We start from the raw sequence: 25,458 nt of genomic DNA, 5'->3' as shown, positions 1-25,458 counted from the left end.
GCATGTACTCCTGGCTCATCTCCCTCTGCCTTAGAGAGGCTCTCACCGCATCTCTCTAAATATTTTGACACTAGGAGAACATGACATTAAATATTTAACGTGGCTGGGACTAGTTTGTATGACACGCTCCGTGATTCCCAGTTTTGCTGCTAAGGCCAGTGTAAACTAGCCACTTCACCTACTATTATATCAACATCACAACAACAGTCGTAAGTATTTATCAAGTGCCTCTGAAACACTGGAGAGATCATTTTAAAAGTACAATTTCTTCCCCGAAAGAGTTCACCAAGTTTTCTGCATGACGCAGAGTGAAGACTAAAATACCCACAGAATGTAAATGGTGCATGAATATTAAACATACAACAGGAGAGTTTTAGGCTTGTCACTCTTCCTGGAGAGTCTATTTTAAATAAATGCCATAATGCATGCACATTAAAAATGAACAGGCATTTGCACTGTTACAAAATCGTTTTAAAATATTTCTGATTTAAATCGGGATTTTATAGGAAGGAATGTTAATGGATAAAATCCTTCTTGAAAATTGCTCATGGGGCAGGCATTTGGCCTAGTAGTTAAGAAACCAGTTAGGGTGTCTGCATCTCACATTGGAGTGCCTGGGTTTGATGCCTGGTTCCGGCTCCTGATTCCAACTTTCTGCTAATGCAGAACCGGGGAGAAGCAGTGATGGTTCAAGTAATTGGGTCCCTGGCACCCACATGGGAAGCTTATATTGAGTTCCTGGTTCCCAGTGTCAACCTGGCCCAGCCCCAGTCAGTGTGGGCATTTGTGGATTGAACCAGCAGCTGATGGGAGTGCTCATTCTCACTCTCCTCGCCCTTTGTGCGTGTGTGTGTGTGTGTGCCTCTCAAATAAAGTTTTTTTGTTTTTAAAATTGCTGACAGCTTGGCTACGCTCTGAATTACCAGAGACTGCTGGAATATGAGTATACCTTTGCCTTTGCTCATAAAAGTCTATTTGGAGTGAAAATACAGCTCAAATGACAGAATGACAGCCTCATGTTCCACACGCTGTCAGAGTTGGGGCTTAGGGGAAAACCTGAGGAGAAAGTGATCCTTCCAGAGGGATTCACTCAACAACACATACGTACATGCTTTGCGCACGTGCACACACGCACCCTCAAACATCTCTCATCTCCCTCAGTATGGTCGCAGAGGGATGAGCAGTCCTCAATTGCTAACCTGTGATTCAAAGATGAAACAAAGGGTTGCAAAGCCATCAGGTAGTGGGAGACAGCAGATCCTCCCAGGCTCCAGTGTGGGCAATGTGTTGTCACTGGTAACAGTTGGTAATCAAGGTCTCAGTAAAGAGCATCATAGTCAAGAGAGGGAGACTTGGTCCTTGCAGCCACCTGCGCTGGGGAAAACAGTCAGGAGAAGGGGATATATCTGTCCAAGGCCAAGTGGTGGACACAAGCAACCCCCCCCGTTTCCTGCCCTCCTCCCCTTCACCAGTGGCCTCATCCACGGTGGCCCCAAGTGCACACTGCCACTGCCACCAACAACGTCTCTTCACGTCCGGGGCTTCAGCTTCCTCCTTTGGAAGAGAATGGCTGCAGCAGATACACAGGACCCCTTCCTGCTCCACCACTCAGTGGCAGAGCAATGGCCAGATTCAGCATGGCTCCAGTTGGTAGCTGGGTGAAAACACCTTTACTCCACACTTGAACTAGAAAATGTTAGAACCTGGATGAGCCCGGTATTGGCTCCAGAGGTAGGGTGGACAGTGACTACCAAAGCTGCACAGACAAAATGCCACTAGAATCCATATCTCAGCCCCCAAAACAAGTGTGCTTTTCCAGGACAGAGTTCAAATTAAGAATGCAAATGAGAATGGACCTTTGTTTTGTTGTGAATGCCTTGGATGAAGCTCCTAACACCCATCTTTCCTGTCTTTGCATGTAGCCCTTAAGATGCCAGGAAGTCCCCATAGCTCCTGCACTTGAAGCAGCTGCCTGCATGTATTGATCACTCCTGCACACTCCACATTAATATAAAGATCATTTCCCTAGACCCTACACTATTTCCTAAACCCAAATAAAATTTCAAAATTTCAATCCATAATGCAATTGGGTTTTTCTCCATCAGGCAGGAAATGAGGGAATCATTCAGAGTACTGTCCTCCTGAACACAGTGCAGGGTAGAAGGCGGCAACAGTGGTGACTGGCTGTGAGTCAGCACACCGAGGGCAGCTGTGACTATTCATACGCATGCCATGAGAGCTCCTGCTATGTAAAGCTAGAAAGGAAGTCCCAGTTGTTTTTAGGTCTATTGAGTATAAATCAAAAACCTTCCAGAGTAAGGAAACAGAAAGCCCAACTCAACACAAAGCAAAGCAAAGACCTCAGCTTAAACACAAACAGAAGTTTCTAGGCTCACTTGGACAGTGGGTCCACAGGGATGGTCCGGGAATCTAAGCTCTGCAAACTTGAGGTTGTTCCATTCTTAGGCTGCATGCAGAATGGCAATATGGATGCAGAAGCTCCAGGCTTCTTATTTCATTACTCTGGTTGGTTTATGTGCCTTTCTCTGAATCAACCAGTGAAGGACTTCAGTCAATCAAGCATACTGCCCCCCCAAAAAGCGGGAGAACAGTTTCAATCCACTCGAATTCCATCCCAAGAGTACGGAAATGGCAGATTGTTAAAAGAAATTTGATGAATCTTTTTTTTTTCCTGAGAGACAGAGACAGAGAGCTCTCATCTGCTGGTTTACTCTCCATTCCCCTTGGGAGCCAGGAATTCAATCCAGGCCTCTCATTTGGGTGACAAGGATACAACTACTTTAACCATCACCTACTGCCTTTTCAAGAAGCTGGAATGGGGAGTAGAGCTGAGACTCAAACCAAGAACTCCAATATTGGGTGTGAGCATCTCAAGCAGTATTGTAACCACTACACCAAATGCCTGCCCTTCAATCTGAAGAACTCTTACCTTGCCTAAAGGGGAGAAGTAGTGGCTGACAAAATAAATAGATGAACACCCTGAAGAGTTAAGAAGAAAATACATTCCTGGGTCCAGGAAACCTATCCTCTGTGTTTTAGCTCCTCTGTGGCTTTTCTATGTCATTGGCAGCCATATTTGAAAACCCAAATTCTCCAGACCTTCTGTCTGGCATGAGGTAGGCTCAGAGTTTAGTGGGTCAACTGATGCCTACCTCTTGCTACCTCAGTTTGCCCAATTGACAAATTTCTCCTTTCCGGGGCCAAAATATAGCTTTGCTTTCCAAATATACTCTCCCCTTTATGTATTTGCAGTCATCTGAAAGGACCAGTGAGACTGGACAATGAACATATGCAAAGGAGGACCTCCATGAGAACCAGCAAAAATACCCTCAGAGTGCTCACGCGACACCTGACAGCTAATTACAGTGAGAGCAGAAAGAGGCGCCCCACGTGCAGCTTTAGGACAAGGCTGATGAAGTAGTGGGCAGTAACTAACTTAGAGCTGAGAGTCGACCCCGGAGATCTCTTTAGCCTGAAAAAGAGGAAACAGGGTGCTGGAAGAGCCTCCGCTGGCTCTGTTGACCGTGACTCACAGGAGCTTTCTGTGGGCTCCGCTTCCTTTTCCTTCTCAGTCTACTTTACCTCCCTCCCGTATCTCTGCCATACGCTCCACAATACCCCTCCCTGGGGCCCTCACTGAGCACACGCAGCAGCCTCGCCAAGCCAAGTTTCTTGGGCAGTGGCATTTGTAGCGATCTTCTGCAGAAGAAAGGAGACTAGGCAGATTCCAACACCCGTGGCTGCAGGTGACCCTCTGTCTGACTCGGGTTCCTGTCCCACCATCTGCAAGGCAAAAAAGAGGAGCTCCGCGGTCCCCCTCCCTTTCAGCTCCTTCCAGGGAGGGCGCTGGTTGGCTCTTCTCACCCTGCTGATGGACTGTCTGCTCCAGGCGCTGCCTCATCTTGTGAGCTTCTGGTGGGCAGGGACTGAGACTGACTCTGTCACCCTGTAGAGCACTGCGCTCCTTCTCTCATCCGTTCCCGTGCCCATGGCTGGCACAAAGGTGCAGCCAGTGCCATGTTGGGGAACGCAGCATGACATGCAGGCAATGTGCAGTCCCCTGGGGTGGAGGGCGTGTGATGCCAGACTCTCAGCTGGATTGGCTCATTGGGCCATATGTCCCCAGAGGACTCCCTGCATTTTCTAATTATGTTTGCTGGCGATAGCATTTTTCATCCAATTTTTTCCTACTGGGTTGTAAGTTCAGAACACTGGCCTAAACCAGAGAAGGTGCTCATTTGGGGAATGATGACCAAATGAATGAATGAATGAATGAATGCAGCAGGTATGATCAGTGCTCCGAGAGAACCCTGAGGACTGCCCAAGTTGGAAGGATGAATTGGAATCTGTCAGCTTGATAAGGAAAGGGAAGCTTGTCCTTGGTTTTTGTTGAATTTCCTGCTCACCCCTCACTTGGATGTGGCTGTGTTGTTGCTTGCTCCTCATCCCATATTCGGTAGGCTCCCCTCTTAGCAGAACTGGCCCTTTGGTCACTGTACTGTTATTATTTGAGCATCTGCTTTTCCCGTTGGTCTGGAGCTCTAGAAATCAGACACCATTATGATCAATCACCATTTTGATCCATCCGCATAGTTAGGGGAAATGAAGGTGACTCCATAAAATATTTTCCAAATGAATTGATAAGTAAACCTCAGGAAGAGGAAAGTCATAGAAACTGAAATTAGCCCGGCCTGGAGAGCAAACCCTGTGGAAGAGAACATGATGAGAGATAACCTCCGGAAGATTACAGAGAGCACTCGGCCAGGTCAGGAAGCTCGGGAGTTACGTTATGTGGTCGGAGTCGCAGACGTATTTAACTCCGTGAGTCACTTAGCCAGATGCGTTTTAGGAAGTTCATTCTGGTCACAGTGATACCGACCCCAGGTTCTTTGGCTCACTTGCAAATAGAAATTGACAACCAGACAACCCTCAACCCAGACAAGGTTTATTAGGGGTTTATCCTCAAACACCAAAGGAGAAAGCCAAGCAGAGAGACTTTCTACCCACTGCCTCCCCAGCAGGCACTGACCAGGGGTTTTATCAGGTTGGGGAGGGGTGGGGGCTCCCTGTCAGCCTCTGGCTCGTAGCCTGTAGCACACAGTTCTTGGGTTTGTGCCTCAGTGTTCTGCGCAGGCGCAGTTGCTGCTTTTTGCGCACAGCGCGCTCTGCTCACTACCCCAGGAGGTGATCCTGCAGTCTTCTGGGAAAGCACTTGGGTTGGGCAATCCCTAATTGGACAGTAAATTGTGCAGAGCTTGACACTCCTTGTTGTTGGTTTGTAGCTCCAGATGGATGTGTGTGGAGTTGGGAGGGGCCTGATTTTGTGAGTCCTGTTTCTAACCTGTCTCAACAGTGCCCACAGTACAGATGGCAAAGTGGAGGGGCTTGGGAGTTGAGATGGGGAACCAGGCACCATGACTCAAATCGTCTCACTTTTACGGAGATTAAATGTAATAAAATGTTAAATGCCCACAACTATTTACATATAAGGACAGCCTCTACAGAGGCTGGGAAGTAAATGAGGTTTGGCTAAATTAGCAAAAGGAGATAAAATGAAATATTTTTAAAGGTACAAAATGGAATACCAGAAAAAAAGAGCTAATGGGGCATCATTATGGTAAGTTACAATGTTTCTTAGTTTGGATGGAAGAAATACTAGTTTCTAGAAATTTCTCTAAGGCAAAACACAAAGATAAATGGAAAATTAAAAAATGGGCAAATAAAATTTAGACAAATATGAACAAAATGCAAGTGGAGTGGGGATGAAATAAAGAAAATAGTATTGAAAGCAAAGACAAGATGCAGTGGTGAGAAGTGGTAATTGATGAAGTGAGGTCCCTAAGAAAAGCAAGGGGCTGGGTTCTGCAGAGGGAGTGGAGAACGGAGCCTGGGACAGAGGCTGGAACCCTCTTCTATGGCAGCAGGAGGATAGGAGGAGGAGATGGTGCCATCTGAGTTTGTGATGTCTTTGAAGCAGATTCTGAGACAAGGCCATAAAGGCCAGTAGTTTATTTAGAGATGATTTTTTAAAATCACGTAAGGATGAGGTTTCACCTCACCCCGGTTCGAATGGCTCACATTCAGAAATCTACCAACAATAGATGCTGGAAAGGATGTGGGGAAAAAGCGACACTAACCCACTGTTGGTGGGAATGCAAACTGGTTAAGCTGCTATGGAAGTCAGTCTGGAGATTCCTCAGAAACCTGAATATAACCCTGCCATACAACCCAGCCATCCCACTCCTTGGAATTTACCCAAAGGAAATGAAATTGGCAAACAAACAAGCTGTCTGCACATTAATGTTTATTGCAGCTCAATTCACAATAGCTAAGACCTGGAACCAACCCAAATGCCCATCAACAGTAGACTGGATAAAGAAATTATGAGACATGTATAGAATACTATACAGCAGTCAAAAACAACAAAATCCGGTCATTTGCAACAAGATGGAGGAATCTGGAAAACATCATGCTGAGTGAATTAAGCCAGTCCCAAAGGGACAAATATCATATGTTCTCCCTGATCGGCGACAACTAACTGAACACCAAAGGGGAAACCTGTTTAAGTGAAATGGACACTATGAGAAACAGTGACTTGATCAGCTCTTGTCCTGACTGTTGATGTACAATGTAATACTTTATCAATTTTAGTATTTTTTCTTTGTTTTGTTCTAGTACTAATGGTTGAACTCTGTAATTAACAAACAATTATTCTTAGGTGTTTAAATTTTAACTGAAAAGTGATCCCTGTTAAATATAAGAGTGGGAATAAGAGAGGGAGGAGATGTACAATTTGAGACATGCTCAATCGGACTTGCCCCAAATGGTGGAGTTAGAATCGTGTCAGGGGATCCCAATACAATCCCATCAAGGTGGCATGTACCAATGCCATCTCACTAGTCCAAGTGATCAATTTCAGTTCACAATTGATCACACTGATAGGTCTAAGAGTCAAAGGGATCTAAGACTAGTGTCTGCTAATACTAACTGATAGAATCAAAAAGGGAGAGAACGATCCATCATGGGAAGCGGGATACACAGCAGACCCATAGAATGGCAGATGTCCTAAATAGCACTCTGGCCTCAGAATCAGCCCTTAAGGCATTCGGATCTGGCTGAAGAGCCCATGAGAGTATTTTAGGCATGGAAAGCCAAGACACTCTGGAAAAAAAAAAAAAAAAACCTAAATGAAAGATCTCTACGAGTGAGATCCCAGTGGAAAGAACGGGGCCATCAAAGAAGGAGGTACCTTTCTCTGAAGGGAGGAGAGAACTTCCACTTTGACTATGACCCTGTTGGAATAAGATCGAAGTCGGCGAACTCAAAAGGCTTCCATAGCCTTGGCAACTCATGACTAGAGCCTAGGAGATTACTGATGCCATAAACAAGAGTGTCAAATTGTTAAGTCAACAACAGGAGTCACTGTGTACTTACTTCTCATGTGGAATCTGTCCTTAGTGTGTTGTCCAATGTGAAGTAATGCTATAACTAGTACTGAAACAGTATTTTACACTTTGTGTTTCTGTGTGGGTGCAAACTGATGAAATCTTTACTTAATATATACTAAATCGATCTTCTGTATATAAAGATAATTGAAAATGAATCTTGCCAACGCCGCGGCTCACTAGGCTAATCCTCCGCCTTGTAGCACCAGCACACCAGGTTCTAGTCCCGGTCGGGGCGCCTGATTCTGTCCCAGTTGCCCCTCTTCCAGGCCAGCTCTCTGCTGTGGCCAGGGAGTGCAGTGGAGGATGGCCCAAGTGCTTGGGCCCTGCACCCCATGGGAGACCAGGAGAAGTACTTGGCTCCTGCCATCGGATCAGCGCGGTGCGCCGGCTGCAGCGCGCCGGCCGCAGCAGCCATTGGAGGGTGAACCAACGGCAAAGGAAGACCTTTCTCTCTGTCTCTCTCACTGTCCACTCTGCCTGTCAAAAAAAAAAATAATAAAAAAAAAAGAAAATGAATCTTGATGTGAATGGAATAGGAGAGGGAGCGGGAGATGGGAGGGATGTGAGTGGGAGGGAAATTATGGGGGGGGGAGCCATTGTAATCCATTAACTGTACTTTGGAAATTTTTATTTACTAAATAAAAAATAAAATAACATAAGGAGTAGAGATGTTGGAAAGCAAGGATAACGAATAATGGGTAAATGGATAAGTAAAGACCCATGTGGGTAGCTGGAGCCAGTGTAGGCTGCACACGCACCGAGGAGGGGTGGGTGGTGCATACCAGTGGAGGTCCTCAGGCAGCCAGAGTCCCAAGGGGAAATGGGCAAGGCACTGACGCTGTCTTCTATGGATAGGTTGGGAGATCCGGTCGCAGAAGTAAAGGTGTTGACAGTCTGTCTGCTCTTGTTTTCTCTGTGAAGCAGGAGGTGCTGTCTGCTAAGGCTGGAGGAAGGAGGTGGGATCTGAGGCTGAGAGAATGAGGCAGGCTGGGACTGCACACAGTGGACTGTGTGCGCTCAGTGACGGATGCAGTTGCCAGGGATGAAGGAGCCTCACTGCATCGGACTCTGCAGTCTGTGATGTTTCTCCAGCAGAGCGTAGCATCCTGACTACGGTGACGAGCAGCGAGACAGGCAGTTGGATTAAACCAGATGTGGGTTTTTGCCGGGCAGGGGCAGTGAAAGGACAGTGAAACAGTGGAGTTGAGAATAAGGAGAGAGAATCTTCGAAATGGTGAAACACATATGATGTTCTAGTAGCCCATCTCCAGCTGGGCTTCAGTTAAGCTTTCAAAGCTCCCAAATGAATTTAATCATTCGACATGGCACCGGTGGGGTAGATTCCACCCTGAGCCCATCAGACTGCTGTGCCTGACTTTACTCTAGCAGAACCGGGGGCCCTGATAAGCCTGTCCCAGAAAACAAGACTGCTGATGCTCTTTTTTATTCCACCCTTTTGTGTTCCCACTAAGCTATTTTTGCTACACTTATTGCCACGGGGATTTTTGCAGAAGGTTAATAGTACTAATAAAATGAAGGGCAAAGCACCAAAGACAGAATCTTGAAGGAATTGTCTGTAATACTTTATTTTGTCAGGGCTAAAGACCCTGGGAAGCATTACAATCTCCAGATGGAGGTCAAGGCCACCTTCAACCTTCTGTGCTGAATTGTTCTTCACCCACTAGGTCCAGTACAGGCTGTGTCTCTTCCTGCTGCTCTGAGGTTTCCTGCTATCCTGGGAGCTCATAGAGGGATTGAGTCCATTCCAACAATGTTCTTACCCACTGTTTAGGCCACTTGTCAACTTTGGTTGCCATCAGTCACATAGGGAGCTTTCAAAAAATACTCATGCTTTGGCCTTTCCTCAGACTAACTAAGCCAGAATCTCTTGAGTTGGGCAGTGCATTGGTTTGCCAGCTGGTCTTCTTAATTGAAACTTAGAGCACCTGAGAGCATTTTGCTTCCCAGGCAGCAGGCAGGAGGCAGAGCCAGAGATAGGGCGGATGCCACTTTTAGTGACCAGTGAAAGAGGAAGTGGCAGGTGCGACATTGACTTTTCATTTAGTTTTGGCAGCTAATTAGAATTCAGAATTTTGAAGCATTTGAAAATGTTTTGGTCTATTCATAACTCTCCATGTGTCACTTCAGAATAATCCATAATAAATAATAAATTTCCCCAGATTTTGTGAAGATGGGGATGCTATTGCAACTGGCACATCCTAATGTTGACTTTGGCTTTCACTGCAGCCTCTGGAACAGTCATGTGTCTTCCGATGGAACGTCTTCAGCTTCAAATACTATCTTTTTGGAGATAAGAGGGGAAGTGAGATTTCGTGAGCACTTGTTGTGTTCTTAGCTCTACACTAGATGCTGACATCGATACTGAAATGACTGAAAGCAAGGGCTGCGGAGTCAGACTGCCCGGACTGACATCCTGGCCCCGCTGCTTTTCCAGCAAATCAGTTCAAACCACAGAAGTGGCTATGAGTTATAAATGAGAGAATGTCTGTAAAACATTTATCACAGTACCTGGCGTGCAGTAAGTTCTCAAGAAAGTGTTAGCTGGCATCATCACTTCATTTGGTTCTCACAATAATACTGTGAGCGTCATTATCCATTCTAGACAGGAGCAAAGACTCAAAGGTGAGCTCATTGTCCCTGAGCATTATTTCAGGAGTATCTTCAAGAAAATGATTAAAAAAAAAACTCACCATTCAGGGTTGTTGGAATATAAAAGAAGCAATTTCAGAACATGTCCCTGGGACAGGGGAGAGGGTTGACCTACAAACTGAAGCCTGTCCTGGTGTTGGAGAGACAGTGATGAGAAAGAGTGCATCTTTGTCCTTGAGGAGGGGCCCTGCGCTCTCCTCTACCCTGCAGGAACCATCATGCAGTGCGCACACCACATCCTTTGAAAGCACATCCCTCACTTGTCTGTACTTTCCTAGTTAATAAATAACTTCCTCTTTGTGAGTGGTCAGTGCGGTTCTTGGCCAATAACAAAATGATCCTAGATGGAGAATAACTAGGGAGGTATCTGTGCTCTGCAGGAGTTCCCTCTGGAAGCGCCTACCTTGTTTCCCACAGCCAAAGACTGGTGCAGGCAGGAGGAGACAGACCCATCGCTGCTTGAAGATGGCAGATGCGAGTGTTACTCTATCATGGTAGCTCTTGGGTCCGTGCCAACCTCCCAGCCAGCCTCCAGGGTGTTCTCCCACTGTGCATTTGGGTGTGGGGCTGATGACTGCCCAGACCACCAACTCCTGGAAGGGATGCAGATGGATACATTCAGATTAGCTTATTTCCAAGCAATGGATAAATTTTAAAAGGGATCAGCAGGCGATAAATGAGTTCATTGAAATTACTTCTCTGCTGAGCACTTCTCTGCTGCTCCTGGATTCATTCATTCATTAAATAAGCTGTAAGCACCTCCTGTATACCAGGTTTTAAACAGTCTCTGGGATACAGTGTTCATCCTGAGATATCTGTAGTTTTGAGAATGGCTCAGCAAGGCCTGCTTTCTGTGTTTGAGAACTAGCCATAATACTATTGAGATAAAAAAAAAAGTATGTTATTTCTATTCTTTGATGCTCCTGGTGACGCAGTAGTCTCTGGATAGCTTCTCACATAATTTATTAAGAAATATCACTCTGTTCCTGTCCAGTGGGGACTATGTGATTATGGTGCCACCATCTCAATGACACAGCCTGGTTGGGAACACATACACTTGTATGCAAAGATGGAGCTCTTCTGGGCTTCTCCTGAACCATAACTAATAACTAATTTGTCAGTGTAGAGTAAGACACCATGTCAAAGAAGAATAGCTCTAAGTAGACTTTGGAATAAATGGAGTCTCCTGAGATTAGAAGATACGTCAACATGGTTTTATAATTTAGGATAGCTCCATTTTCTCCTCTGGCATACCAACTTTCTACAGGTAATTACCGACAGGGGAAGATCTCTGCCCTTAGCTGAAATAGACACAGTGGGACCCAGCACTGTGGCATAGCAGGTTAAACCCCGACCTACAGTGCCAGCATCCCATATGGCCACCAGTTCAGGTCTCAGCTGCTCCAATTCTGATCTGGCTTCCTGCTAATGTGCTTAGGAAAGCAGCAGAAGGTGGTCCAAGTACTTGGGTCCTGTGCCTACATGGGAGACTCAGAAGCAGCTCCTGGCTCCAGTCTTTGGATGGGCCCAGCTCCAGCTGTTGCTGCTATTTGGGGAGTGAACCAGCAGATGGAAGATCTCTCTCTCTGTCTCTCCCTCTCTATCTGTAACTCTGCCTAGATTAATTAACTTTCTTTTTGAAAAGAAAAAGAAAGAAGTAAACACAGTGTCAGAGTATAAAAAAGCTCTATTCATTGTTCTATGGATGATGTAAAAATTCCCTATCTACTTGATACAGCTAAGAACTGTCCATTAGGAAAAGGACATTATACATTGTTTTAAGGGCTTGAATCATTAGCCGTGTGTATGCAACAGGCACAGAAATAAGCTAATTCTTATATGTAAGTCCATAGATCTACTGGGAAATGGGAACTAGGTTAATTTGAGTGTAATACGGTTAGGAACATTTTTTTTTCATCTTCAGTTCTTGCTAAATTATTCCTCATATTATTCCATCACTTTCAGTTTCTCTACATTTAAAATACTTCAGCCAAATTATCTTGAATTTTAATTCCTGATTTTTGATACTCTAACATCATGAAGTTCTTAGCCCATCCAAGAGAGAGAACCTGAAAGGGCTGTTGCAACTTCTTCTTCTTTCTTTTTTTGCAATGCATTATCCTTATCTTATTTTCACTGAGAAACTCTGTGCCTTGTCATGAATTAAAATTTATATCCTAGAAAATCCCAACAGCCCTGTGAGCACACACCAGCTTTTGTGTGCAGATACACCAGTATTATTCAAAATGGTGATTGTTTTGGAGAACAACTCACCAAACCGTCACAAAATAAATAAATAAATAAAAATCCCTGCACAAAGATAGATTTGACATGAACTTCCCAAGACAAAAGGAAGTATAAAGGAGGTCACATTGACTTTCCAGCTTCTTGACAGCGGTGCTATTCCAGAGAGTTCTTAGTCACAGGAACGTACTGTGGAAAAGCAAATGATAAATTCAGAAAGAAATAAAAGTATATGTATATGAGCGCGTATTCTGCTAAGGGTTCACAGAGGGAAAAAAAAATACATCTCATCTTAGAAGAAGGTTTTGAAAATATTCAGATTCGTTTTCAGAACCAGGGACAGGTGTTTGGCTCAGTAGATTAAGATGCAGCCTGGGACTTCAACATCTTATATCAGAGTGCCTGGGTTGAGTCCCAGCTCTTCCACTTCCAATTCAGCTTCCTGCTAAGGCACACCACTGGAAACAACACTACGGCTCAAGTCTCCAACCCACATGGGAGACCCAATTGATCCAGGCTCCTGGCTTCAGCCGGCCTCAATCCCAGCTGTTGCCAGCCTTTGGGGAGTGAACCAGGGCATGGAAGAGCTCTCTCTCTGCTTCTGTGTCTTCTCTGCCTTTCAAACAAAGTGAAAACAAATAAAATGTTTAAAAAAATCAGAAATTGTCATTTAGTCCTAGTGTTCTATAGCAAGGTTCTAATTTAATTCTGACACTGTTATTTCACCTGCGTTCACTGTGCTGTATATTTTTTACAGGAATTCTTCAACGAACAAAGTGAGTTAGACTCACTAATGAGGCATACTGGTTTTAAATGCCTTGGAAACTTCACTGTAGGAAACAATTTTCAGTACGTAAATGTCAGTACAAGAAAGTGTGAGAAATTTTGACTAAAAAACTTCAGACAAAATATTAACAAAACAAAATACTAACAATTCATGTCCAGAAGAAGAGAGAGATGTGATTTGTTGAGGTGCTTCTAATGAATGGGTTTCCCAGCAATAAGGAGTAAAACAAAGAAGAAAAGACAAATCGCAGCTTCTGATAATAAAAGTACTATCTTCATTTCAATAATGTGGGCAATTTAGATAATACGGGCAATAAAATCAAAACATGCAGAGAAGAAAAAAGTTATCAAGGGACTATTTGGCTTTATTTGAAAATCTCCTAACAAGCTCAAAGTGCTAAATTAATCAATTCAGGAGTCAGGAAATTAAGTAGATTAAGCAATGGATTTAAATCACTATGTATCATTAATTCTAAAACCCAGGGTGGAAAGTGGGCCATTGTTTCTGAGGGAAGATTCAGCGTATTGATGGTTCATCCTATCTTAGACTCACACATTCTCTGGAGAAGACTGCCATTCCTGGCAAGCTGCTTTATATCACAAAATTAACTCTTCTAAACTCATCCATGCCCAGTGCCACACCCTTGTCTTTAAACTGTACTCATCAGATTACTGGAGAAATAAACAAAATGCCTGATATACATATTTTCTGTTCTTTTATTTATTTTTTAAGGTTTATTTATTTGAAAGGCAGATTGCAAGGAGAGAGAGGTCTCCCATCCACTGGCTCACTTCCCAGATGGCCACACAGTGGAGCTGGGCTAATCTGAAGCCAGGAGCCAGGAGATTTTTCTAGGTCTCTCACATGGGTGGTAGGGACCCAAACATTTAGCCCCATCTTACACTGTTTTCTCCAGGCCATTAGCATGGAGCTGGCTCAGAAGTGGAGCAGCTGGCCATGCACCAGTGACCATATAGGATGCTAGTCACCGGCATCGCAGGCAGTGGCTTTATTCACTATGCCACAGCGTCGGCCCCAAGAAATACGTCTTAAAACAGAATGCAGGGGCCAGCGCTGTGGTGTAGTAGGCTAAGCCTCTGCCTGTGGCACTGGAGTCCCATGGGCACCCATTCGTGTCTTGGCTGCTCCTCTTCAGATCCAGCTTCCTGCTAATGGACGGGGAAAGCAGAGGAGATGGCCCATGTCCTTGGGCCCCTGCACCCACGTGGGAGACCTGGAAGAAGCTCCTGGCTCCTGGCTTCGGATGGGCCTAGCTCCGGCCACTGTGGCCATTTGGGGAGTGAACCAGCAGATAGATCTCTCTGTCTCCTTCCCTCTGCCTGTAACTCTGCCACTTGAATAAATAAATAAATCTTTTTTTAAAATGCAGCTAGCAGTGTCCCTTTGCACTTCAATAAATCTCTAAGTCTAAAAAAGGAAGAAAATAGCAAATATTTGTACGTTCTCTGTAAAGATCTTGAAGAGCTTTATGTCAGTCCCAGCCACACAACTCTCAAACCTCAGACATAGGCACAAGCAGCAGAAGTTCAAGGTCCTGAATCTATAGGAGTTTCCAGGAGGCCCAGCCCAGCCCAGCCCAGCCCCAGCCGCTTTTCCGTTGCCTTCTCCACTATGGACAACCCGCATCAGGGCTCCTTCCACTTCGGGCACAGCCCATTGCACCCAGCTCTCAGCCCTGGCTCTCAAGTTCTGAAGGATCTGAGAGCTTTGGGTCTCTGATGGCTCTGTGCATGAGGCTGGAGATGTTGATCACACAATGAAGAATTCCTGAGATAAAACCTGAACTGAAAGCCGAGCAAATCTGGGAGCGGGGAAGTGGCCAGGGTGCTGCAGGCAGGGGTGGCTTTCCTTATCCACACACCTGCAGATTAGTGGCAGAGATAAGTGTAAAGCTTATTATCATAGGGAAGAAAGCTGGGGTGAGGGACACATGCCACAGAGGCAAGACCGTGGGCAGTCCATAAAGCAGAATGTTGTGACAAGCACTAATGCCAATAGCCAAGTGCATTTGGTTGGACCAGAGCGCAGGGGAAGGGTGAACACGGCGGGGGGAGGAGGCAGCCTCATCACCAGACACCAGCAGGGTCTGTGGAGAGACCATGGCTTTGGCAAATCCCCCACTGAACAGCTGCAGGAAGTCTCTTCTCTAGCACTTGGCTTCCTCATCTGTGAGATAGGTGGAATCATACAGACCCTGCCGAGCTGCCAGAAGGATTAGAGTCGATGTATATAAAGCTTTTGGCTCTGAAGACTCTAGAAGAATACAATGGGACCATATGGTGGAGACTGAGAATTTCTTTCTCATTTGGCCATAGTTTTCCACTTTACTAAGTACTTATATAGAAACTTTAAGTAGTAAAAAGGGTTTTAAATAATATTTAGGCCTGTGGGGGAAAGAAGGGGGGCATAAGTGTATTCTTTACCTGGAAATGGGGCTGCTTCCTGACTTCACCTACCTGGGAGGCGCCTTTACTGCTTCCTTGCCAAGTGGCACTGCTATTTCAAGCTCCTCTATAAAATGCAGGTGTGAGAGCACCCCACCCCCTGCCCCTGAGAGCCCGGCTGATATTGGTTCTTGCAAGAAAAGATAAAGTAAAAATGAAAAGGCTAAGCTATTATCACATTTGTTAACTCTGGCCAGATGCTCATTAGCAACACGCTAGAAGCCAAAAATGAAAGACCAGCCTGCAGCTTGGATCCAAAAATAAGGGCCAGGCTCTATGGAAAACATGGACAGATGCAAGCCAGAACAAGGAACGCCGCTTCTGTGTCATTTATAGGAGATGGAGCCTCGCGCCGTGCCCCAGGTGCCCAGCACTGCTCTGCATCCAGTTTCTCTGCTGTGGCCACAGCAGCATTGCTCAGAGCCTTGCTTTGCCTCCAGGTCACCTGGGATGCTTGCGTTCTTGGCAGGTGTATAATAAGTTGTTGCAAACCGATATGTAACAAGGCCAGGACTGCACCTCGGCTCTGCATAACAGAATCTGAGAGTGGGGCTCCTCAGAGATTTGGACACACCATGAAGCCTAAGAGCCGCAGAGCTGAGACTGGGAATGAAGGCTCATGCTACAGCAGGGGCTGTTAAACACTTCCCAATTTCACTGAATCCTCCTAAAAATCCTGTAACTAGTTACCGTTACCACCATCGCCCCCCTCTGCTAGTGACTGGTGCAGTCACAACTCCAGCCCGGCCATCTGACTTCTCCTGCCCGCTTAACCCGACGCTCTCCAGCCTCCCCAGCAAGAGGGCGTCCCTCTTCCATGACCTTAGACTGGTAGAGGGAGCCAAGGTCTAGGAGCCCATTCCTCCCCTCTGCATCTATCTAAACATCCTCACCCCAGCATCAGAGACAAGCCCTCGGGCCAGATCCTAGGAATGTGGTTTCTGTTTGTTTTGTTCTGATCCTGCATCACTGTGAAGAAGCATAAGGCAACTGTGCAACTTAGCCTCTTCTGTTGACAGCCCACTGCGCTCTCTATACCTTGTTGTCATCAAGGAGATGTGGCCACATCTGCTGGATTTGGATGTCTGCTTCCACTCTGCCCCATGCTAAGTGTTTGAAATATGCACCAGTCCCTCACTCTTTGGAAAATGGGGATAACAGTAACTGAGTAAAAGAATGAGAAAGGCAAGTCAGGGTGTAAATACAAGGAGGAGATACTGTCAGTGTGAGAACAGCCTAGAACTGTGGTGCTCAGCCCTATCCTTAAAATTGCATAAGGATCTTTCAAAAATATTGATGCCAGGCTTCCGTTCCCAGTGACCCTGATTCAATCGGTCCAGAGAAGTGGAGAAGGCTGCAGGTCAGCAGTACCACTGACAGCTCCCTGACATCTTCACGTGTGCAGCCCCAGGTGGAAACCTCTTGTTCAGGGCAGTGACGGACACCCTGTAGATGTTCAAGGGTTAGAGAGAAAATCTTCCAGCCATTGATTTACTCCCCGTGACCCACAACAGCAGGACTGGGCCAGGCCAAAACCAGAACCCAGGATCTCCATCCAAGCCTCTCACAAAGGTAATGGGAACTCAAGTACTCCAGTCAGTATCTGCTGACTCCTAGGAACCTAGATCCGAAGTCGTGGTGGAACTCCATCCCAGGCACTCAGATACAGGATATGGGAATCCCAAGCACTAAGTTAACTCACTGTGCCGTGACAGTTGCCCTGTCTATGTTTTTTAAATGTTTGAACAAATAATTATTAAGTATCTCCCATGCACTAGGCTTCACTTCAATGGCTAAGACTTAAATTTTAAATTTAACTTGGTCCATGCCCCCAGGACAGGTGCAGTTGGATGGGGAACTCGTAGCAACGTAAAACATGTGGTTACAATACAACATGATCAGCCTGGCAACAGCCGTTTGTTCCTAGTGGTAGGAGAAGAGTGAATGGAATGACTTCTTCTCCCTTCAAAATCCAACGACAAAGTCATGAAATTGTAGACATGAAGGAAGCTTAACATCCCTACCCTTGCGTACAAGGAAACAAGAAATGAAGCAGTTGGTAGCTTCTCAGGGTCACAGAGTCAACAGAAAGACAACTAAAATAGTATAATGATGTGGGAAGGCGTATTTTGACTCACCAGAGAAAGAGCTAAAGAACTTGTGGGCATCGGCGCCTTGGCTCACTAGGCTAATCCTCCGCCTTGCAGCACCAGCACACGGGGTTCTAGTCCCGGTCGGGACACCTGATTCTGTCCCGGTTGCCCCTCTTCCAGGCCAGCTCTCTGCTGTGGCCAGGGAGTGCAGTGGAGGATGGCCCAAGTGCTTGGGCCCTGCATCCCATGGGAGACCAGGATAAGTACCTGGCTCCTGCCATCGGATCAGCGCGGTGCGCCGGCTGAAGCGCGCCGGCTGCAGCAGCCATTGGAGGGTGAACCAACGGCAAAGGAAGACCTTTCTCTCTCTGTCTCTCTCTCTCACTGTCCACTCTGCCTGTCAAAAAAAAAAAAAAAAAAAAAAAAGAACTTGTGGGCTCCAAGGCTGAAGTTCTGGGTCTTAAGAGTCAGTAGGATTTTGGCCACAAGGGTATGGGGATGGATTCCATTCTCAGTGGAAAGGAAAGCCCACAGCTCGGTGGAGGAAATGCTCACTAGTGTAAGATGCTGGCTCCAGGAGCCCCTCGGGGAGCCGCCTACAGCTTAGTGCTGCCTCCACACATCAGCTCTGGTCTGGGTGCCTGCTCCGAACCTTGCTGGACCTGCAGTTTGGGGGATGATCCCACCTCCAGCTCCACCCCTCTCTAGGGTAACTCCATATAAATGATACTTAGCCACATTTTCAATGAGATTTGGGATTTGAATGTTTAATCTTAAATTCTTCAGTGATGTAGAACAAATTGATGCCTCTAAATACCCCTAATTAAATACCTTTCTGTCGTGACCACATTTGGTCAACCTTGGCTCTGTGAACCTTCAGTCAGCATGTGCTCTGCTTACAAGGCGTGAGACAGTTAAATCCATATATTTTTTTTTTTTTTTTTTTTTTTTGGACAGGCAGAGTTAGACAGTGAGAGAGAGAGAGGGAGAGACAGAAAGAAAGGTCTTCCTTCTCCTTTGGTTCACCCCCCAAATGGCTGCTATGGCCAGCGCACTGCGCCAATCCGAAGCCAGGAGCCAGGTGCCTCCTCCTGGTCTCCCATGTGGGTGCAGGGCCCAAGCACTTGGGCCATCCTCCACTGCCTTCCTGGGCCACAGCAGAGAACTGGACTGGAAGGGGAGCAACCGGGACTAGAACCCGGGGTTCTGGTGCCGCAGGTGGAGAATTAGCCAAGTGAGCTGCGGTGCTGGCCAGTTGAATCCATATTGAAGCATGTTAAATTTACTCTTCATTCTCTCCATGCTCTTGACCTTGGTGTCCTTGATATTTCACCTTCTCTCACAGCCTGTATCCTTTTTTAGTCAGCAAATTTTCTTGCCTCTCCTTCAAAATCCCTCCAACATTCTCCCAATTGTCATCCTCACCTTGGACAAACCACTGTCATGTCTCACCTGGATTGTCATAGTACCCCTGCCCCAGTCTTGATATCTTTAGCCTCAGCACTACAGTAGAGAAAAGGTCAAATGTGTACTTCTGTTCAAAGCTCCTCACTGGCCTTTCCAAGGTCCTTCCTATGACTGGTGTGACCCCACGTGATCTCGCTGCCGTGACTCTTTGGCCTTCACCTCTCTTCTCTGACTACATTGACTTCCTTTTGTCCTTGAATGTGTAACACAAGCCCCCGCCTCCCTATTTCCCTCAGCTGGTATGCTTTCCCTCCAGACAAGTGCATGACGAGTCCCTTCACTTTCATTAGGTCTTGCTTTAATCCCCGATTTCCTAACGAAGAGCAGCTGGCCATCCTAGCTATAATTTCCACACCTGGGGCAGGCATTCAGTCTAGCAGTAAGACCCTGGTAGGAACACTTGTGTCACGCATGAAAGTGTCGGGGCTTGAGGCTCAGCTCTGACTCCTAACTCCAGCTTCCTGCTCGTGCAGATCCTGGGACACAGCCGTGCTGGCTCAAGTACTTGAGTTCCTGCCGCTCAGCTGAGAGAGCGGGATTACTTTCCTGGCTCCTGGCTTCAGCCCTGCCCATTCCTGGCCACTGTGGACATTTAGGGAGTGAACCTGCAATGGGAGCACCTGCCTCTCTCTCTCTCTCTCTCTCTCTCTCTCTCTCTCAAATAACTAAATAAATAATACTACAATTTCTACATCTTCCCCTGACATTTCATATACTATATCCATACTTTATAAAAGTGATTCTTATATACTCATTAATTAATACTATGTATTTTATGTTTTATTTCTTTCTGAAATTAACATTTATAAGCATTATAACTTGTTTTTCTTACTGTGTTATCTTTTTAAAAAGATTTATTTTATTTATTTGAAAGACAAAGTTACAGAAAGAGGTAGAGACAGAGAAAGAAGTGTTCCATCTACTCCCCAAATGTCTACAACTGCCAGGAGCTTCCTCCAGGCCTCCCACATGGGTGCAGGGGCCCAAGAACTTGGGCCACCCTCTGCTGCATTCCCAAGCACATCAGCAGGGAGCTGAATCAGAAGAGGAGCAGCTGGGACTCGAACTGGCACCCACATGTGATGCTTGCACTGCAGGCCAGGGCTTGAACCTGCTGTGCCATAGCGCTAGCCCTCCTGTTTTATCTTTCCATATAAATCTGTTCAATGGGGGGAGAAACAACACCAGTTATATTCACTGTTGTATCCTGATAATTTAGTTCAATGCCTGACATGGGATATAGTCAATAAACACTTGTTGAATGAGAGTGAAGGAATGTTAACTGTGGCATAATAAATATTGCATTTGCATTTCTATGTTCCCTTCCTGGAAGTTCTGTGGCCCAAGTTTGAAAACATAAACCAGTCAACCTGAAATGGAGAAAAGGAAGTCACCAAATCTATTGTCTTCAACAATTGCAACCCAGTTTTGGATCAATACTCTTGAAAGCATCAAGATCATGAAAGACAGGGAAAGCTGCGAACTTGTCACAGATTGGAGATTTGAAAGAAATACAACTAAATGCAATATTGGATCTGCGAGAGATCCAGAACAGAAAATAGGACAGTAAAGCTGAAAAGACCCCTGTAATGTCATCGCTAGTGCTATGCCAATGTGGATGTCTAGGTTTTGATAACTGCATTGTGGTGATGGAACATGTTCACACTTTTATGTCTGTCTGAGTAACTCTTCACACTCAAGCAAGGAGGTCATTTAATGACAAGCATGTTTCCTGAATAAGTAAGCAAGAAGCAATTATCCTGTAAACCACCAGAAGGTAACTAACTAACCAAGCTAAAAATGTGTGTGTGTGCACTGTGCGCTTGTGCATGTGTGTGCATGCGTGCACATAGGCCATCTTCTTATTTTTAGGCTTCACCATTTTTTATGCCATGGAAGATATACTTGAAAGACCTAGCAGAGATTTTCAAAGCATCTGTTCCTTGGTGCAGGAAGGGGTTTCATCAGAAAACACAATAACAGCTCGACAATTCTCTTTCTACTCCCTCTACTTAGGAAAGATTAGAAATAACAAGTGTCCATTTAGGAAAATTGTCTTGTAAATGACATCCCACTAATCTGAGATTTCACAGTGAAATAATCATATACCATCCAAGTCCTAGCAAGGCAGAAAATCATTAGAGGCAGAAAATGATAAGGAACATTGTCACGAATGGCTGTAGAGAATCATATTAACTAATAAACCATACTGGCTTTTGTGAAGGGACCGCAGGAGAGAACAGAAAATCACAAAAACAGAGCTCCTTCCATCTGGAAGGAGGCAATGAGTCCTATCTGTCAGTGGTGGCTTCCTCAAGGGTGATGGGTGGACCCTGTGCCGCCTATATCCTTGTCATCAGAGGCCTTGCAGCCGGAAATCACCGTAAATGGCTCTTGGGCGTAGCATGAGCCCCTCCAAGATGTTTGCTCAGTTTTGGCCTTCAACATTGTCCTATTTTAGCCTTCAATACTATTTTGTACTACAGTCTAATAATTTCAAATATAGCCCTTCATTTGTACTAACAGAAATTAGGAAAGGTAAGCTAAATAGTGTTCATTTATTTTCATAAAATTTGAAATCAGAGAAGTTTTCCAAGCTGTCATTTTCATTTCTGGATTGCATGTAGGAAAGTGACATCAACTTTCTCCTTAGCAAATGGGACTGATTTTGTCAGGGCCAATAACAATAAATGAGACATTTGTGAAGATACTTGTGAGTGCACCAGTAGAAAAACATTTGAAGAGTGTAGATGAGTTGTAGCATCAGCAAGAAGCTCCACTTTGCCAAGTGGAGGTAGAACTATTGCCTTTGATGACAGGAGCAGTTATAAAACCACCGTGCAAGTAAGCCAGAAAACTCATTAAGCAAATACTGACTTGATTTTGCTTGAAGACATAAAAAAGTAGCCAATTTGTGGGATTAATTACTGAATCTGTGACTTGTCTCATTTTAGCCCAAAGCAATTCCTGATAAATGAGGAAATCAATGGACTTTAATGTGCTGTCCCTACAAAAGAGCACTAAGTCTGGTGTGCTGCCTACCAGGCCCCACATCAATCCCACATGTCCGGTGTATAGGAACACAGTGTGTTTGACCAGCAGATTCTACTTCCAAATGGCCAGAGACCTTTGTTCATTGCACAAAGTGAGCCACTTCTGGATATTTTGCCTTTCATGGGCTCCTCGTCCAGAAGTTCTTTGGTCCCTTCAAAATTTTCACCACCCCACACATAAAGACAGCTTAACAGTGTGCTATTATTGGTATCTGCGTTCTCATTTGCTGCAGTAGAAAATGCCACCAATAATTGAACTTGTCCTAAAAGTTCCTTAGCCGTATTTTTAGCACGCTGAGCTAGAGTTGCTTGCTTTACTAACATTTGCAAATGCCTGTTTATGCTCTGGACACATAATTTCTGCAGCATTCAAAAGAGACTCTTCTATAAACTTGTTGTCTGTAAAAAGCTTTTGTTGCCCAGGCGATTTTTTCACTTAATAAAGAACTTCATTTCACAGCGGCTCGCTTATTTTATTCTCATTCAAAAGCAAATGCTGCCATTTCTCTGTCCATTAAGCTTCTCAATGCTCATTTTTCCTGTGGACCAGCCATGGCTGGTTCTATTATGTGCCTGAAGATGCAATTTTTCTGTGCAAACATTCTTTGGATATTCCTCCCATGCACTGAAAAGTAGGGACACTCATATTGATTTTCAGAAATATACTCAATTGTGTTTTCTAGATGTCCAAGTTCTTCTTCCTTTTCCTTATTTACAATAAGAAAACTGGTAGTAAGCATGTGGTGTACATAACAACTACTGTTTGATTTCAGCATTGGGGATACACAGCAGGATGGGGGCGGGGCTTTAACTGGGGAGGCCATAGCTCTTCTACAGTAGGGGCTGCCCTTCAGATTTAGGGGACATCAGCCCTCTGTTTCCAAGAGAAGCTGGAAATCAGAAAATTCTGTTTTGTTTTGTTTTGACAGGCAGAGTGGATAGAGAGACAGAGAGAAAGGTCTTCCTTTACCGTTGGTTCACCTTCCAATGGCTGCTGCGGCCAGCGCACCACGTTGATCCGAAGCCAGGATCCAGGTGCTTCTCCTGGTCTCCCATGCGGGTGCAGGGCCCAAGCACTTAGGCCATCCTCCACTGCCTTCCCGGGCCACAGCAGAGAGCTGGGCTGGAAGAGGGGCAACTGGGACAGAATCTGGCGCTCCGACTGGGACTAGAACCCTGTGTGCCAGTGCCGCAGGCAGAGGATTAGCCTAGTGAGCCATGGCACTGGCCTGGAAATCAGAAAATTCTAAGAAAAATCTCCTAATGTTTTGGTAACTTACTCTGTGGCGTAACAGGTAAAGCTGCCGCCTGCGGTGCTGGCATCCCATATGGGCACCAGTTCTAGTCCCAGCTGCTCCACTTCCTATGTAGCTCTCTGCTATGGCCTGGGAAAGCAGTAGAAGATGGCCCAAGTCCTTGGGCCCCTGCACCCGCGTGGGAGACCCAGAAGAGGCTCCTGGCTCCAGGCTTCGGATCGGCACAGCTCCGGCCATTGCAGCCAACTAGGGAGTGAACCAGTGGATGGAAGATCTTTCTCTCTCTGCCTCTCCTTCTCTCTGTGTAACTCTGACTTTCAAATAAATAAATACATCTTCTTTAAAAATTGATTTACTTATATTTGAAAGGCAGAGAGAGAGAGAGAGAGAGCATGGTCCCATCTGTGATCACTCCTCCAGCACCCACCAAGAACTCAATCCAGGTCTCCAAAGTGGGTGACAGGGACCCAAGTATTTAGGCCACCACCTGTTGCCTCCCAGGTGTGCATTAGCAGGAAGCTGGAATCTGGAGTGAAACTGGGACTCAACCACTCCAGTATGGGATGTAGACATCCCAACGAGCCTCTTCACTGCTGTGCCAAATGCCTGGCCCTCAAAAGTTATTAAAATGCCAAATCAATCAACAGTATTGTGGTTAAGCAAATCAAGTCTGCAAGCTCCATGTGGGCGACCTCTGGGGATATAGAGTGTAGCAGTAGAATAATTTATGCCCTACCTTTGTTTTATTTCCTGAGAACCACGAGAAAAGATAATTACAGTAACATAGTTCTATGGAATATGAAATTCAAGTGCCGTAATTAACCTGGAAAGACTCTGGTGAAGCAATGTGACCTGGTAGGAAGGATGCTCTTCTTGGGACCAGGCACATCTGGGGACTTCTGGACATTTCGTGTATTAGCTTGGTTTATGTTAGATTTTTTTTATCTGGAAATGCAGATAATAAAATCGCCTTGTGAGTTTGTCAGAATGAATAGAGATGAAAATTTCTAAGCACACTGTCTGGCATGTGGGAGGAATTCCATAGACGGCCATGACTGTTACTATGAAATGCAAGCTATAAGTTTCCAACAGCATCTCTTTGCACACCCCCACAAATAGCCCCCACAAATTGAGCCCAGGCCCTAGTTGCATTCCCTCCTGCCCACCTCTCGTGGTCTGCACTTTTGTCTCATCCCTGGGTCCAATAGCCCACACACAGCTTATCACATGCCCTAAAGTTTTCTACCTCCTGTCTCGTCCATGCTCTTGCCTCTGCCTTCCCTCTTTGCTTGGCTCTCTCCTGTGAGACTCAGTCAAGGTGTCATTTATCTAAGAAGCCTCTCTGGGGTGCCAGCTCCCCCCAGTCCAGGAAGAACAGCCCCTCCATTACTGCCTTGGGTCAGCCTTGTCGCAGCATTTATCACACCGTATTCATTGTCGACCGTGAGCTCCTGGGAGACAGCAGCCAGCTGTCCCTTCATTATCCCTAGCATGTGGGTGCAATGCCATTACCTGGAATGGAATTATTCACAACTCCAAGTTAGTATCATACATTTGTTATATGAACTTTGCTTTCCTTTGCTCTAAGGCTCAGTTTTTGAAGTAAATGTTTAACAGTAAAACTTTTTAAATGGATAAAGAAGGAAATGAATGAATGAGGTCCCTGGAAACTAGAGCGTTAAGAGCCACTCACTTTCTGCTTCCCTCTTGTTTTCTTTTTTTTTTTAAAAGATTTTATTTATGTATTTGAGAGGTACCATTACAGAGAGGGAAAGACACTCTGTAGAGAAAGGTCTTCCATCAGCTGGTTCACTCCCCAAATGGCCTCAACAGCCGGAACCGATCCAAAGCCAGGAGCCTGGAGCTTCTTCTGGGTCTCCCGGGGTGCAAGGGCCCAAGGACTTGGGCCATCTTCCACTACTTTCCCAGAGCTGGGCCGGAAGTGGAGCAGCCA

The 25,458-nt window shown here is 45.6% G+C and overlaps 1 protein-coding gene across 3 annotated transcripts in view; it reads left to right on the top strand.

Moving 5' to 3' along the window:
- Positions 1–25,458, top strand: part of KCNAB1 (potassium voltage-gated channel subfamily A regulatory beta subunit 1) — a 452,219-nt gene that overhangs the window by 344,959 nt on the left and 81,802 nt on the right.

The sequence above is a fragment of the Oryctolagus cuniculus genome, chromosome 4 (genome assembly GCF_051225735.1).
Source record: "Oryctolagus cuniculus isolate XC-2025 breed Fujian yellow rabbit chromosome 4, ASM5122573v1, whole genome shotgun sequence".
Lineage (NCBI taxonomy): Eukaryota > Metazoa > Chordata > Mammalia > Lagomorpha > Leporidae > Oryctolagus > Oryctolagus cuniculus.
This window is presented reverse-complemented; position numbering and strand designations above follow the sequence as displayed.